The following is a 16,106-nucleotide window of genomic DNA, read 5'->3' on the forward strand; positions in this document are numbered from 1 at the left end:
CACCGTATGACTTGGGATGCGCATATACAGCAACTGGTGAAAAAACTCTCTTCCGCTGTTGGCTTAATACGTCGATCTCGAGATATTTTTCCAACTAACATTAAACTTCAAGTTTTTCACTCCGTCTTTCGGTCCCACATTAACTACTGCACGTTAATTTGGGCCACGACTACTAAAAAAAACATAACTATACTACATAGGCTCGAAAAGAAAGCTGTTCGTTGCATTGCTAATGTTTCATACTTTCACCACACTCGTGACCTCTTTACTCAGTTCAAGTTGGTCAGTATACAACAGATTTACGATTACCGTCTACTATACCTGCTGTACTTCTCAAGTGTATCTTACCAGCAGTTCCTGAAGGAGCTGTGTACTCTTACTTTGCAAACTCGCACATATCGAAACAGAGCGTCTGAGGAATGGTTTGTACCGCGGCCACGCACTAATTATCTTCTGCAAACATTAACGTACAACGTACCATTTCTATTAAACAAGATTAAAACACAATTTTCTGGTTCCATTGCCCTAACGCGCACCGCATTGCGCAGCATGTTTGTTTCTGGGCAATTTTCTAAGACTGTTTTATGATTTTGAGTGGTAATTGTGAAATTGGGCATACAGAGTGAGTGTGTGTGTGTTTGCCTTCTCATCGGGATCTCATGTGTAAAACGCTTTATGGTACTAATTTTTATTTGTTTGTTGCGTAGTTTTATTGTAGGGCACATTGTTCTTTTGTGGCGTAGTTAAGTTGATGAATGAAGTCCGTGTATTCCATTACAATATTCACTTGCATTTTAACTAATGTACTCAGTAAGACAATGTATGTATTCTGTTGCACATTTCATTTGTATTTGAATTACTGAAGTGTATATGAAGTCGCTGCTGCCAAAATGGTTCCCTGACCTAGTCAAGCTGTCCTCACAGCTTTTTGTCACGGAAGCCATCAACATTGTATCAATGTTGAAAATAAATTTGATTTGATTTGATTTGATTTGATTTGATTACATAGTTGCAACTGGTAGGTTTATTTCCTCTTTTAAAATTCTTCGACCTCTTCTTTTTTCACCAAATGCGGTTTTGTATTTCGCTTTAAATATTCTTCTGTCGGTTTTCATCGATACATTTTTCAAAACTCACTCTTGGCGCTGATATCTCACCGTAATCGCTTATGCAAATTTCCTTCTTTAAGCTACTACACCTCGACCAATCCCCCCATGTGGGTATGTGCCATGTTTTCAGAGGAAAAAGAAGAAGTAGTGCAAGGGTATGTTACAGTTTAACACATGACACGGGTTCGGCGGCAGCAACAGCTAACTGCTCTTGTACAGTTACCAGCGAGCCTCATGTTTCAGCGCCGCGGCTGGTTCGAATGTCAGTCGCGGGAATATTTATTTATTTATTGAAAATCAAGGTGAAGGCTTCAGCAAACCGGCTTTTGCAGCTTTAGATGTGCAGTACAGGAGTTCGTCTAAAATCACAGCGATATTTTCAAAACAATAGATTAGGAACGTTAAAACCAAAACTGATAAGAAGAATAAAAAATGACTGCTTGCTTCGGATTCATGCAGTGCCAACATTCCAGTACGAGGTATCCCAGATCCCTAGTAATTTCTGGTGACGGTTGGGAGTACGAGACCCACTGAGACCCTCCTGACCTTAAGCACTGCATTAACGAAGTGCGCAGTGCCGGCAACAGGTGGGATGAAAATTTGTCACAATCATTCTCTTGCGCAGCCGCCGTTCGGACGTGCTCCGAGTTTGTTGTATGGATCAGTCAACCTTCACTGTTGGTTATTTTGCGTCACATGGTGTATAATCTGAATAGTGGAAACAAAAGATGTTTTACAAATTATTTTGCTGTACATTACAAATGTAAACGTCTTTAGCCTAACGTCAGGGTAAGTTGGAAATAGTGGTAGCTAAGGTTGATGCATCAACTTTCTCTGCGTGGCCGCAAAAGTGACAGGTACCACTGGAAAAAAAAAGAGCAAAATCATTTTGGCCTCGACAAGAATCTTTCTTGTATGCTTTGAGTGTCATCAGCTCCAGCGTAACAGTATTTGAATTTTGCGTTTGCGGTAATCTAGATGGAAATGTTCGCCGTTATAATGTTTCTTGTTTGAACCTTTCGAATGTGCCAATATTTTGATCAATTTATTGTCATACTCCCTCCCTATCGCGACCCTATAAAGAGGCTAACAACATGAAAAATACATCAGTAAATAAATAGTCATGAGCACTTTCAATACCGCTATCTAAGAGCTAATTCAAGATCGCTGCCAGATTAAGCAGTTCCCTCAATTTAGCTATTGGATTCACTTGCAGTCAGGAAATTAATGACTGTCATTGGCAGAATCTACTTTCCGCCCCTTTGTATGGGCAGTGGTTAAGAGACGCATTAATTAATTTGGTTCGTTATTTCCAGGATAACGATGTAATCTGTGGGCTTCAATGTCAGTGTGTTAGCCTCAAGGAGCCTCCCATAACCTTTCGTCGACGCTTGCTTTGCGTCGTGTCTCCGCGCAGCTTAGCTTCACAGCAGATCAAGATGTTGTGAAGTCGCCCACACAACGCCCATGGCAGGATTCTCAGCCACTTAAATGGTATGGCACTGCGTTTCACAAGCCTGTTTTTCGCCCATGCGGTCACGAAATGCTCACTGTCAAAGAGAAAGTTCCGCATCCCTAAGAACACAACCAATGACGGTACGTATTTTCCAGGGAGGCAGTATGACTATCTCAAGAGCACCTCCAAGGGGCTGCCCTTCCTGCAGGGCGTACGACTCCATGCTGTCCTGCCGCTGACCGGCTGCCTTCAGGAGCTGTTTCGGGAGGGGAGGATGCAGCACTCGTGCCTCCGCGAGATGCGGGAGAATTTTTCCGCCACGCAGGAACTCACTCAGAGCTTCGTGCGGTCAATGCCCCTGCCGGCAGCGCAGCTATATCTAGCATCAAGCAGGCGAAACCAGCCTGCCAAACCAGAGCAGTACCCGGGGTTTGTGCCAACTCGTGTGCCGCACAGCGGCATCACGCCTCGCCTGGCAACGCAGGTGGCTGCAGTGAGGGCCACTATGGGTGCTGCAGAGGCGTCAATGCCACCAGGTATGCCTTTTGCTCCCGACAAGACTGCTGTGAGTGAATCGTGTGCCTCAATGTCTGCTCCGGTTGCCGGCTTCTATACCCCGCAATGCAAGCCGGAGGAGGATGCAGTATCGATCCTGTGCACGCCTTCCGTCACTCTGTGGGAGGGCCATCTTCAACGGGCAACCTCCGCGGCACACCGACCTACAGTCGCACCTGCGTCCCTCTTGAACCGGCGACTCGTGAAACTCCCACCTGTTACTTCCACGCCAGTTGTTCTTCCAAGGGGTTGCGAACAAGAACATACTCGCACATGTCCGACGCCCACAGATCTCGACGAGGAGGTGCAGCGAATACCGGCAGATCCATCAGGGCGGAGGGTAACATTTTCCACACCAGATTCAAACTGTTCGGAAGCTAGCCCTGACCTTGGCACCACTGGCCAGATCCTAGGAGGCACCTTCATGCAGTGTCATCCTGAGGAGCAGGCAAAGGCGAAGTGGAGGCATGCCATTCATAGGAGACAGAAATTTCCAGTGACCGATCCAGAGAGTTCCCGACACCCACGGACACTGACAGCGACCACTCTGGCATTGATCTGCAAGACAGCACTCCAAGTCTGGTTTGCTCTCCACAACCGACGCCACAGCAGCCCGATCCCAGTTTGCAGCCCAGAAGTGACGACCGGGATATAGATGGGAACAAGGTACCGGGACCGCTAGCTGGACAGATATGTTCCCCGAGCGCAATCCACTGCGGCCTCCAGAGTTCCTGGATCAAGAGGCGGCCGGGTGCCTGCACTCGCCCACTGCAGCCGATTCATCTGTTGCCGGGCCAGCTCAGCGAGGTCCCAAGGAGTCACCATCTCAGCCAGCGCCTGCAGCTGCAGCGTCATGTCTTGCAGAGACTGTGGCCACTTTCGATGAAGAGCACCTGGATGGAACGCCGCTAATGGACAGCTATGAGGACATAATTCCTGAAAGCAAGCATCGGCACATTATCCGCCACATTTAGCCTGATTTGAGCAGGTGCCGTGTGGTTATGGCACCTGAGCAAGAAAAGACAGTACGCAGCTCGGCTGCTGCTGCACTCGTTGGAAATTTGCACTTCGGCACTGCACCAGTCGGCTCTGCCCAGTATGGCATTGCACACTTCGGCATACGACCGGTAGACACTCCAAGCATTACTACTTCACACGTCAACACTGCAAACTGGTATTCCAAACTTCGGTACTGCAAACATCGGCCCTGCAAACTTCGGCCCTGCACATGTCGGCCCTGTATGTGTCGGCACTGCAAATATCAGCACTACAGAATTCAGCATGTCTGCTGAAAAAGAACCCACTTCTCTTGGCGACAACGACGGCACTGAGCTAGTAGAAGACCCACCAAGCAGAGCCTGTTCTCAGGCGTCAACAGTCTGCCTCCGTGTGTCAGCATTCGTACTCAGTTGGGAACAATACGCTGCAGGTGAAGAAAATCAGCCTGCTGTCTGCTTTCTGGAAGAGAGAGACCTGTCCTCTAAATCTGACGCTCTCCACTCATAAGGTGCGGTGAAGACACCAGCAGAAGAAACACACTTTGAAAAATCTGCACCAATCAATGTGTCTTTCGGCTTTGTTCCAAATCTCGACAGACCTCTTGTTGAAGTTTGGGGAGGACCTTTAACGACAATTGATACGTTTGTAATATACGATGGGTTATTTGTAATGTATTTTAAACATAAATTGTATTCATGAATGCTCGAAAAGTATGTAGGAAATAGGTTCTTGAAATTTCTCGCTCGGTATTCGATATTTATTCGTAAAATTTGTCTGGTATGTTTCGCACACGTTTAAAATGCGAGAATAAAGGTATGTGTTGGTTTAATGTGTTGACAGCACAATAAAAGTGTACTTTAATAAATATTAAATTCGTTCGTCGAGATTATTCATCAGTACTAACAAATAAGCAGTCCTCGCTAAAATTGTAGCAGGAATCTTCATGCTCCCGTGGAGCAATCTGGAGCTCAAAATCGGTTTTCGGGGAACAGTCAAAACGTCATTTTCTCCCTACTCTTCGTGTTTATGATACTGGCAGAGAGATAAGCACCACTTATTGCATTACGTGTGGAGAATGTGATTATATTAGACCGGGAAGCGCGGGTTGGGAATCTGCGGACCCGTACAATCCAGGGAAAAGGACTCCGACTCGTAGGACCGTATTTTTTCACTAGACGCCTAAGTAAATTTTGTTTGACAGTTCGACTCCTGGCGGACGCCTGACGTAAGTTCCGCTGAGCAGTTCGGTTCTAGACCATCCGCACTTTCGAACGGAACGCGACTAGTTCCGCACTAGAGCAGCAATTTCGAGGCCCATAGTCCTTGTGTCGGGAACGCCTCACGGGGCGAGATTATGTGGCGTCTCTCGGAAAGTATTTGTATGTAAAGGCAGCTACTACACGCGTTAGAATGCATCAAATTTATTGACATAACTTTCCGTCGCCATTCGTGGTGTGGCGACATCTCTCACGGCTGAGTGACGTCCCGCGACCTCGCTACCTCATCGATCTCTTGATTTATGACAATGCCTCGTTTTCTTTGGAATGTGACTCCTAATGGTTATCACAATAATGAGTCATGACCGCACTGTTGCGTCGGGCAGTCAGTGATATTTTCCGTCGTTGGACAACCGAAATACGTCTAATGCTGTAACAGCAATTTGCGGGCTGTTATAAGCCGTATAGAATATAGTAAATTTGCAATATGTCAGAAATATACTAAGCGAGCAAAAGGTGCAGTTCTGACATCTTCTGCGACGGTAAAGTTTTATTCAATACAGTAAAAGCATTCATTTTGGTTTTACCTATGGGGACAAAATAACAGAAAATCAATATTCTATTAATAGAATATGTCCGAAATGGATTTTTAACACAGACTTTATGCCTTAAGAGTCCTCGTCGCCGCAGGGAAGGCGCCCCCTGGTGCTGCTGGTGTTTCTCTTGCTGTGGCTCCGATCATCCCCTTGGATCGCTCACCATCGCCGGGTGATGCCAGAAGGATGCAGGAGACTCCTGCGAAGCCATCTCCTACGACTACGAATTTGGAAGACTGAACTCGAAAACGTACAGAACCTGAAGCAAAGCGCGATTAAAGCGGCGCGGAAAAAGGTGTAAGAAAACCTGAGCGTTCAACTGAACAACTCTAGTGGCATAGAATTCTGCTCTTTTCCTACAACCTCATGGAAAGGTGGAAGGCTGCTTCCAGTGAGGAGGAACACGGTTTCGAAACAGTGGCAACACGTGCATCAAGTAGAAAAAATGGCTCTGTCCCCAGATCGCCAGCTACCCTGACCAGGGCTGCGCGCAGCAGGGAGTCGAAATGGAGGCCCACAAGTGAGACATCACCAGCGCCCAAGACAAGGGCTGCCAATGAGAAACAAGTGTCAGCACACAGCTGCACCAAGAGGAAGCCATCGGAAGTCTCCGCTAGAACCACATGGGCAGCCAGAGAGAGCGAAGGTAAACCCAGCACCAAGCGTGCAACACGAAGTCCAAGGCTTAACTCGGAGGTGCCCAGCTCTAGAGCATGAAGCAACGTGAAAGCCACTTTGGCTTCTGAACGCAGCGCAGGCACAGTCCACGCTGACAATCAAAGACGCCCAGTACGGGAAGGGTAGGGGTAGCTAGTCTGCAGCGGCCAACGCCAAACGAGAGCCACAAACAGGCCCTGGAAGGAGCCTGCACAATACATGAGGGGGCAGTACAGAGCAGGCACAACCAAACACAAGGTGGCATTGACGCACAGCCTTCGAAAGCCGACTGCTTACACACCGAGCTCTGAAAGGGAACCATGTCTGCGCAATGTTGCCAAGGGCAAGACTCTGAGTCGTTCGAAGACTACGAGAGCCAGGCGGCGTTCTTCCGCAAGCATAGGTAAGGTGCTACCAGTTTGAAGGCCCTTTAAACGGACACTGAGGAGAGATAGAAGTTGGCTTGTATCCATAGAAGACTACCAGCTCCTGATTAAAAAACGCCAACCTTACTGAAAACAAAGCTCATGTAGGGTAGAAAAGAGTAGGAACAAAAATACAGGTATCGCTGCCACGTGTCAATCTCGCAAGAACACATGTGATGATAAAACAGGAGAAAAGACGCTACGAATACCTGAGGCTGACAAACCATACAGAGGCTTTACAAAGCTGCTTCGGAGTCCAGGCTGCCTGCAATTCAAAGTTTAAACAGGTCATCGTCGCTAAACACTCTCTGAACCGACAGCAGTACGAGTTACGCGGTTCAATGTTAAAGTAAGTTTTATTTTAAAATCGCAAGTGCGCTTTTATCACACACAGAAAGCTGAAAAAAAGACAACCTGAATGTTGGAAGCCAAGGAAAACCGATACATGCCGGCGCCAAAGGCGGCCAGGTGAATTTAGGCGCGTTTTGGTGCTTTGCGGCTATGAGCTTTGTGTGCCCGCGTGGTTTCGTTTTTGACGCGCCTCGAATTACAAGCGCGGAACCGCCGAGGAATTCAAAGTACCCTGCAGGTGCTAGTTAACTTTCGAAGGAGCATGCTAAGGCTGGTCAGATGATCCCCGCGGTCGATGAAGGATGATGATGGCACGATCGTCAATGATAGTATAAGGCAGTTGCAAGTATAGAGAGCACCTTGAGTCTCCGTACGCTAGCCTGGGAAACCGCTGAGGGTTGGGGCAGTGCACTTCGAACATCTTAAAAAAATGGATTATTATGGACGGAAGACAACATACAAGGCAGTTAAGCAAAGGCGATTTGAAAGCTGCCGAAACAGAGACTTGAAACGCTCCTTCCACTCGCTCCTTTGCCGCTTAATTCACCAGCCTCGGTAGCTGCGCGTAGCTGTGCATGTATACTATTTGTGCTCCCGTACAATATAATCCACTCGTAGTACACTTTGGAAGGGATATGCAAGTGGGCGGGGCCTAAAGCTTGCCAGGGTCAGGCTTAGTTGACTCCGTATCTCTGGAGACACGCAGGGCGCGCGGTTTCGTGCTAAGTAGGCTTTACTTTGAAGCCACTAACGTTAATTGCGAGCGCCCTTGACCATTCGTTCGTTTTTCGTGGGAAAAAACGTCTCGGCCCTTTGCGACCATGGGAAACCTCCTCGACGCCGCCTGCTGTACCATGCAACAAACGGCGCCGGTCAAGCGATCACAATCTATTTGGCCCCAATCCCTCGAACAGCCTCCGACACGCGCGACGCGCCAACCTTGTTCTCACCCCTTGGGACTCCCGTCGCTGCCGTTACATTAATTCTTAAACGGAGGCCAACGGCGGACGGGGGAAACGACCCATTGATGGTGTTAATGAAACTGATAAGCCTTTTGGTGCGATTTTGGATTCCATAAAGGTCTACGATTTTTCATAACTTTAAAAAAAATTGTTTATTTTAGGAAGGCTGTCGGTAGGGTGACAAAGGGAGAGTCGTCCGCCTGCTCACGCGGCGTGAATATCATTGCTGACGAACCCGCCCTGATGAGCCACAGCGCTTTCAGAGATCGTAGCGAGACAGAGGGTTAACCGGTCGCCTCGAACGAAGCTGATGCACCGGCAACAATTTGTTCGCTTGTACCGCAGTTTACCATGCGCGAGAGGAAGGCTCGCTACTTTGTGCCTCCCTGTGCGCCGCGCTCAGCCAGAGTACGCGGACGTACTGCGTCGTACTGGCAACGCAGATGGAGGCTGCTGTGATGATCAACCACGTGTGCTGCTGTGCTTGCGCTTGTGGTAAGGATGGCGAGATGCTTGAGGCAGCATGGCAGAGTCTAGTGAACCATGTCAGTAACATCCCCCGAAGGGCACAGCCAACTCTGCCCACGCTTTCTACCTAGGCCTTAGCTCAGTGCTGGTAAGTACAGTTCACTCCTCTACTCAGCTTTCTCAGGACTTCAGTGGCCTCTTAGAGCATAACTGGTCTACCTGTAGTAATCTTGTCTGCTTAACCGGAAACAGTCAAAGAAAATAATGCCACCCCTATCCCATAATATTCCATTAGAGTTAGCAGTACGTAATGCAGAATTTGATTTTGTTTAGTTGCCTAACAGCGAAAAAAGTTTTGCGTGCTTTTATCCTGGTTCTTTTTCACATGAGGAAGTGGAGGCCATTGTAACAGCCCCAGTGATTCCAAAAAAAGATTCAGCGGCTGTCACCATGTGTAAAGGCATACGGTCTCGAGCCGTTTCACATCCTGTTGAATGTGGTCGCCCCAAATTCAACCGTATCTACATACAAAGACATGAGGGCTCTGTAAGTCTGCATACGGATACATACAGAATATATGTCCTAATAGTGCAACAGATAAAGCATAAAGAAATTTTTTTTGCAACGCGGTGCAACATCCAGCTTGTTTCATGCAACATTGTTTTAGGCGGATAGACTACTATACATTTCGAAAATTCAAATGGTGCTAAGGGTAAGAAACCTTGGAGATCTTGTCAATCCCATTATTAAAGATGAAAACGCGATAGTAATTAGGTTCGCTACTGTGCTCTATACAATAAGCGTCTAATGTTCTTGCGATTTTTCCGGCAAAACTCCAAACTTATATGGTGCGCATTAGTCGACACCTAAAATGTTTGAGTACTCTTCAAACGATTATCATATCGAATTATACAACTCCGAGCACCTAATCCACCCTAATCCGCTATTAAACAGATTGAAAGCGCAACTGTAATGTTTCTTCTACCTCTTTTGATTTTACAGAAATTTTAACGGTCCGTTCTACTTACTCTCGTGGTCCTTTGTGCCGAATTTCGCGGCGGAGAGAGCTAAATTCCAAACTCCGCGCAGACCTTGCATGTGTGGCGTCACTGGATGCACGCCCGTCGATATTCGCTTTCCGTTTGCGGGGCAGAATATCGAGCTGCTTTTTAAGGCGGAAGCCTTGAATGCCTCATCGTTGTAAGTAGGAGTTTTCGACAGAAATGTCACGGTTTTCAGTTGATCCAAACGGTCGCGACGTCACAGTGCGCGAATTTCAAACGGGGCCAATTATACTTTGGCTAGTGACCATGCAACCAATTAAAGGGATGGTATAGTGATGCTCCATGTTAGTGGGACAGGGTTTAGTTAATTTGTTAATTAACCGATTATAAAAAAAAACGTAGTTGGCCTTTTTTAGTTTTTTAGGGTTGGCCGACTTGCAATATTTTTGATGTCCTGGGATTTTCGAGTTTGGCTGTGCCCTATGCTTAGTCTACGGTGTTAATTACTTCACGACCCTCTAGATTGAATTCATAGAACGCAGAGAATCCACACAACACTGCTTGCGCAGTGGTGCAGCGGTTCAGCGATGCGCCACTGCCCGGAAGGCGGCTGCTTCTAACACAGCCTCCGGCGGGGCTTGAGAGACCCAGGTTTGTCTTCCCAGCTCCTGTACCGCCCATGCACAGGCCACACGAGAGTTAACCAATTGCATCGAATTTATTTGAATTAACTTCACAGCCACGTACCACTCGCGGAAGGTAACCCACAACCCAGAAGGTAGGGTGCCACGTGCCATAGTGACCAGGTTTTGGTACGTCACAAGGTCACGTGACCTCTCAAGACCAATCGGAGAGTTTCGTGACTGAACTTCTTTGCGAGATGAGAACCTAAATGCTGTCGCATTGACAGTGTCGAACGTTAAAGATATTTAAAGCTTACCGATGGTATTCTGTTGTTGGCCCAGCAGCTTCAGTGGGCACCTCTTAAGTTACGCAAAGTTACTGAGTCTCTGGGTAGATGTCAGAGCCAGTCAAGCACCTTTCAGAGAGACAGGATGATGACACTGATGAAGCGCTGTGTGTAGATTGACAAGTGATTTAACGATGGTAAGATGTGCTAAATGAAAAAAAAATACATCACGCAAAAAGGATTACACAGGACCTAAACAGGGTGATCACCTGGGGCGATGTGCGCTGAAAACTGGTATATGCACTTATCGGGGAAATGTTTTTGGATCGCAGGTATGTAATGTCACAAAGCGACTCAGACCATGGGGCGCCGTAGTGAAGGCCTCCGGAAATTTCGATCACCTGGGAATTTTTAACATGCACTGACATCACACAATACGCGGTTCTCTGGAATTTCGCCTCCACCGAAATCCAAACGCCGTGGCTCGGATCGAACCCGCGGGTTTCGCGTCAGCATCTGAGCGCCTAAACCACTGAGAAACTACAGCGGCCTCTGAGGGAAACCCCAGAAGATAAGGTATTCGGCCCAATACTGGGAATATATTGGCAAAGGCCGTTTCTGGAAAGGACTCGAGTGAAACCATCTATTTGCAATAATGGGCCGATTACCTTCTCCATTTGGTAATGTACTTTTCACTTGGGAGTGCACTTGGGAAGAATGTCACTTTGTATAGTACAGGGAACTTCAGAAGGGCGTCTAGCATCGAAAAGGGAAGCTCCACACTTTGAAACCTGCGGTTCTAGAACGCCTAGAAGTGGGTTCATGTGCGTCCAATACGCATGGCCTATTCTCAGCCTTCACTCTTCAGTGTTTCCTGCTCATTCTGAGTCAGGTGATCTGCGCTTCCACTTGTGCAAGTGCATCCCGAGTTCAATGTATGTCTGCGCTCAGGTTCTCAAATGAGACATGTTCGATACCTGCCGTGTCTCAAAGAGCGGCTGATGCTGCATCGCGAAGAGGCACGCCGTCACCTACTATACTACGATGACGAGAAGCCCAGCAGAGTGTTATTCAGTCTCTACGAGTAGCTATCAAAAAATCAATTGATTTAATTTGATTCATAAGCCAAGAAACCGCAGGAAGCCATGAAACAACCACTTCGCGTTTTGTTTATTCCCTTACGTCGTATCTCAATATCCTTTCGTTTGCATGTTTCTATGAGTGTTGCAATTTTTTTCGTCCCAACATTGTCGCTGATGTTTATTATTCTATTCTACCGGATTTACGATAAGCTTGTTTTAGCATTATGCGGAACGCTGTTGTGGCCCACCGTGCGCAGACGCCACGCGTTGGAGTACACCTGTGGTTCAGATAGGCTGCAATGACGTGGATGGATTCCTGATGTTGCTGATGGCCTTTTAGCCCTGATCGCACTCAGTTGCTCTAGCTAGGGCGGTGAGTGCGGTCTTTAGTTGGGTGCGGAAGTGTTCCACTAGGCCGGTCATCTGTTTGTGGTAAGCGGTGGTGCGCAGGCGAGTCGTGCCGAGAAGGGGAAGAATCTCAGGAAGAAGATACGACTCGAACTGTATGTCGAGGTGCCTAATGATTTTAGACGGATATCCAATAAGGGCCATCCACGTAGAAAGGAGAGGCAGATACGACGGTGGAGGCCGCAATATCGGAGTGTGGTGTAGCTTCAGGCGTGCCGGTGTACCTACAGGCAGGTAAATAACAGTGCACTTGCAAGGTGCAAGTAGTCCGGCTAGATTGATTTGTACCATATCAAGGCGTCCTTGGGGGGAGAAGAAAAGAAGTTTTTTTGTTCTGATCTCGAGCCGACCCTTTTCCTTTACGTTTCTCTCAAAATGTATTTATTTATGCTTAATATTTTCGAGTAATTTCTTTTAACAATCACCTTTTTGTGTCCTTAATTTTCATTCAAATCTCCTCAAAATCTCTCATAATTCGTCGCTTGTTTTCAGCAGATTCTTCAATTTTTATTTATGAGCCGCCTGAGCTAAGGCTGAATGAACCCTGTTTTATCCTGCTTGGTTCTGCACGAAACCTTGGCCAATCCCCCACCGTGGGTATGTGCCATGGCTTCAGAGGCAACAGCAACAACAACCCGAAGCCCGAGCCTTTTTTTCTACGCAGCTCGTGACACTTTCTCTTCATCGCGCGCTCCCATCGTCCAGAGGTGGCGCTGCTACGGAACATTCTGGGCTGCTGCTTGAGTGCTCTCGTCAGGACGAGGAGACGACCGGCAAGCGCATCCTGACTCAACTCGAGGATCCACGCATCTTGCACCGGCTGCTGGCGGGAGCCTGGGGCATGCAGATGCCCATCTCAGTGCTAGTGGCAGTGTGGCACGACGTGGCGGGCCTGATGTTCGGCCACCTGCTGCTGCTGTTCCTCATGCTGCGGTCCGGGGTGCTCCCAGACCACCGGGTGAGCGACGGCTGTCTGGCCTACCCGTACACCGCCCTCCACAACTGCTGCCAGCCGGCCACACTCCAGTACTGCCACAACAACGATTTCATACGCCGTGACATAAAACCGGAGAGCATCCTGATCGGTTACAGAGGTGTGCTCAAGACAGCAGACTTTGGCTCGTCCATCCATGCTCCGTCCTCACTGCGTTAAAACCTGTGTGGTACCATGGATTACTTGCCACCCGAAACTGTTGACTACAGCGTCTACGACGAGCAAGTGTATCTCTGGGCTCTCCGTGTTCTAATCTGTGAGTTCCTTGTCGGAAAGCCTCCTTTTGAGTCAAGCTCTGCAAGAACTACCTATGACAGGATCCGACGCGTGCACATACAGACCCCTGCTCATGTCTCCGATGATGCCAGGGAACTCATTTCTACTCTGCTAGGGAAGGAACCGAGGGACAGGGCTAGGATGGAGGAAGTGATGTCGCACCCATGGATCACAAAGAATGCAAAGTGTAGTACCTCATAGATGAACTTTTCTAGTGGACCTGTACATGTGTGCTAGCCTAGCAGACTGCTCCAAGGTGCATGCGCCTGGGGAGCAGGCATCTGGCGAAGCGGAGACAAGGCATTCAAAAGGAAGCACACTTTAAAGCCAAATCTGTATGAATCGAAGAGACTTTTGACTTCGTTCCAATTGTGTACACTCGACGGGGATAAATACGGAAACGAGTACGTTTGTAATATACTTCTGTAATTAATACGTTTGTAATTTTAAACATAACTTGTATTCATGTATTCAATAAACTTTTAGCCCGATTTATGAAACCTTGTTTTGCGAGCGTGCACTGGTCTGTACTTTGATAATTAAAATGGTCCAATGGGCCTAAAAACTTGGCGACCTTCTTAACCGCATTCTTAATGAACAAAATTCGGTAGCATGTGGCTTGCCTCCCAGGCAGCACAAACCGTTGGCCCAATATTGGGAGTCTGTTGGCTATGTGTGGCCCTATACAGGACCAATGTTGCCTTCATTGTCCCCATATTGGCACTGCCACAATGTGCCATTTCCAACATTGGCCCTACTTGTCCGATGTTTTCCCCATATTGGCACTGCCACAATGTGCCATTTCCAACATTGGCCCTACTTGTCCGATGTTTTCCCCATATTGGCAATGCCACTTAGTTACACCTCCAACGATGGCCCTAAATTCCTGCTGTCGTCCCCATATTGGCAGTGCCGCCTCATTACACCCGCTATGATGGCCCTACTTGTCCGCTGTTTTCCCTGTATTGGCAGTGCCGCTCCACGACACACCAAATGATGTCCCTGTGATTATATGTGGTTATTTCTCTCAATCCGTTTTTTTTAATATTCGGACTTGTTTATTTATTTATTTTTTATGACCAACAACAGCGCTAGCGTCGAACTCTGACGCGAAATTACAATAAAAAGCGCGATGTAATTGATTGCGCGAAAGTGAGCAGAGGTCAGATTCATTCACGAAGGTATACGAATTTTGAAAAGCGGAGTCTTTTGTAATTATGGTATGCAAAAAAAAGAAAGAGAGAAAGAGGTGCCACAATCAAGAAAATGAAATTTCGATTCGAGGAATGGTATAATAACGCACTAATTAACGTACTGCCTCGCATATCTCTCGCATACCTCGCATACCACAGTCCCCGATTATAGGTTGCCGGTTCAAATTCGTGTCTCAGGATATAGGCTCAACTTAACTAATAAGTTTATGCTGCACGAAACGCTGAATCGTATTACACAATCCGGAATACAATGCCTCACCCACAGGATGCTCACCCTAGAAAAAAACAAATAAATCGCTTTTTCCACTAGGTCACAAATTATTGCGTGGCGCATTTTGAGAGAAGAAACGATGTGAGTAAAACGGGATTTTGGTTTTATCGCAAATAAACAGTTGACGTGAACAACTTGCTGCGCATTTACTGCGTGAAGAAGCAGCAGACGAGAAAGAAAATGTAGATGTTAAATTAAAAAAATAATAATAAGCGAACAAACGGCTCTGCTTCCTGAAGCCGCGAAGCTAAGGTGGCTAGGTTTTTTTAATGTCGCAAATTGTTTTGTTATTCTGCTGTGATTTTTGGGTATTCTATAACGACGGCTCTAGCATACGTTTTTGCTTTAAATTATCACGTTTATCAAATTAAAGATCGGAACTTTTTCCCGGTCGCATTTCGACTAGTTTTTTTTTTGCCTTTTCTTTGCGCGTATCCTTAATACCAATGAGCCATAACAGGTGCATTGCTGATTAGCGCGCCGCGTCATTTCGAGCTAGCGCAGACACGCACGGGTGGGCCGCATGACGGCTTAGACCGACCTGCCTACACTGGTGTGTATAAAATGTAGAGTATTCGTCGCTCTAGAAGCGAATCATTGGATTATATTGATGAATGGTGTTGCTTGGACGTATGTCATCCTACTTATTCCGCCACAAGTATCATATATAAAACACTCAAAGAACACGCATTGTTCCCGCTAATTTTATTTATTGTTTTATATTTCCGGTATTTTCATAGTAACACGTTTATCTCAGCTTCAACCAAAGAGGCACACGACCGCAGAGATTACGCTAATGTTTGGAGCCGTTTTGACGAAATTCATGCCAAAGCTCCACGTTTCCACTTCCAACATCTCCGCATTGTCGTTTCCTTGCCGCTTTTCACGTGCTCAACGCCTATGGCGCACCCTCCGGACATTCCTGAATTCTTTCACTCATTTCACCCCCCCCCCTCTCCACCCCCTTTTTGAAGTCCCATACAGCCGCCTTTTGCCGGGCCGAGCCTCTTTGTTGGAAGAGCGCTGGCCCTCACCATGCTAGGAGTTTTTTTTTTCTTTGTGATTTTAGGTACACTGACCTCTTCTAACCTGTTTTCCCCTCGCGCCCAACTAAGCGCAACCCCGCTCATCCACCCTCCCTAGATTTTCTTC

General features: G+C 47.2%; 2 pseudogenes; both read left to right on the forward strand.

The window, feature by feature from the left end:
* LOC149357256 (uncharacterized) overlaps window positions 1-4,626 on the forward strand; it is a 40,287-nt pseudogene extending 35,661 nt beyond the window's left edge.
* A 192-nt stretch (window positions 4,627-4,818) lies between these two features.
* Window positions 4,819-6,736, forward strand: LOC149357258 (uncharacterized; annotated as a pseudogene).
* Window positions 6,737-16,106: the final 9,370 nt, after the last annotated feature.

Source organism: Amblyomma mixtum, chromosome 3 (genome assembly GCF_055824585.1).
Source record: "Amblyomma mixtum isolate Tamu chromosome 3, ASM5582458v1, whole genome shotgun sequence".
NCBI lineage: Eukaryota > Metazoa > Arthropoda > Arachnida > Ixodida > Ixodidae > Amblyomma > Amblyomma mixtum.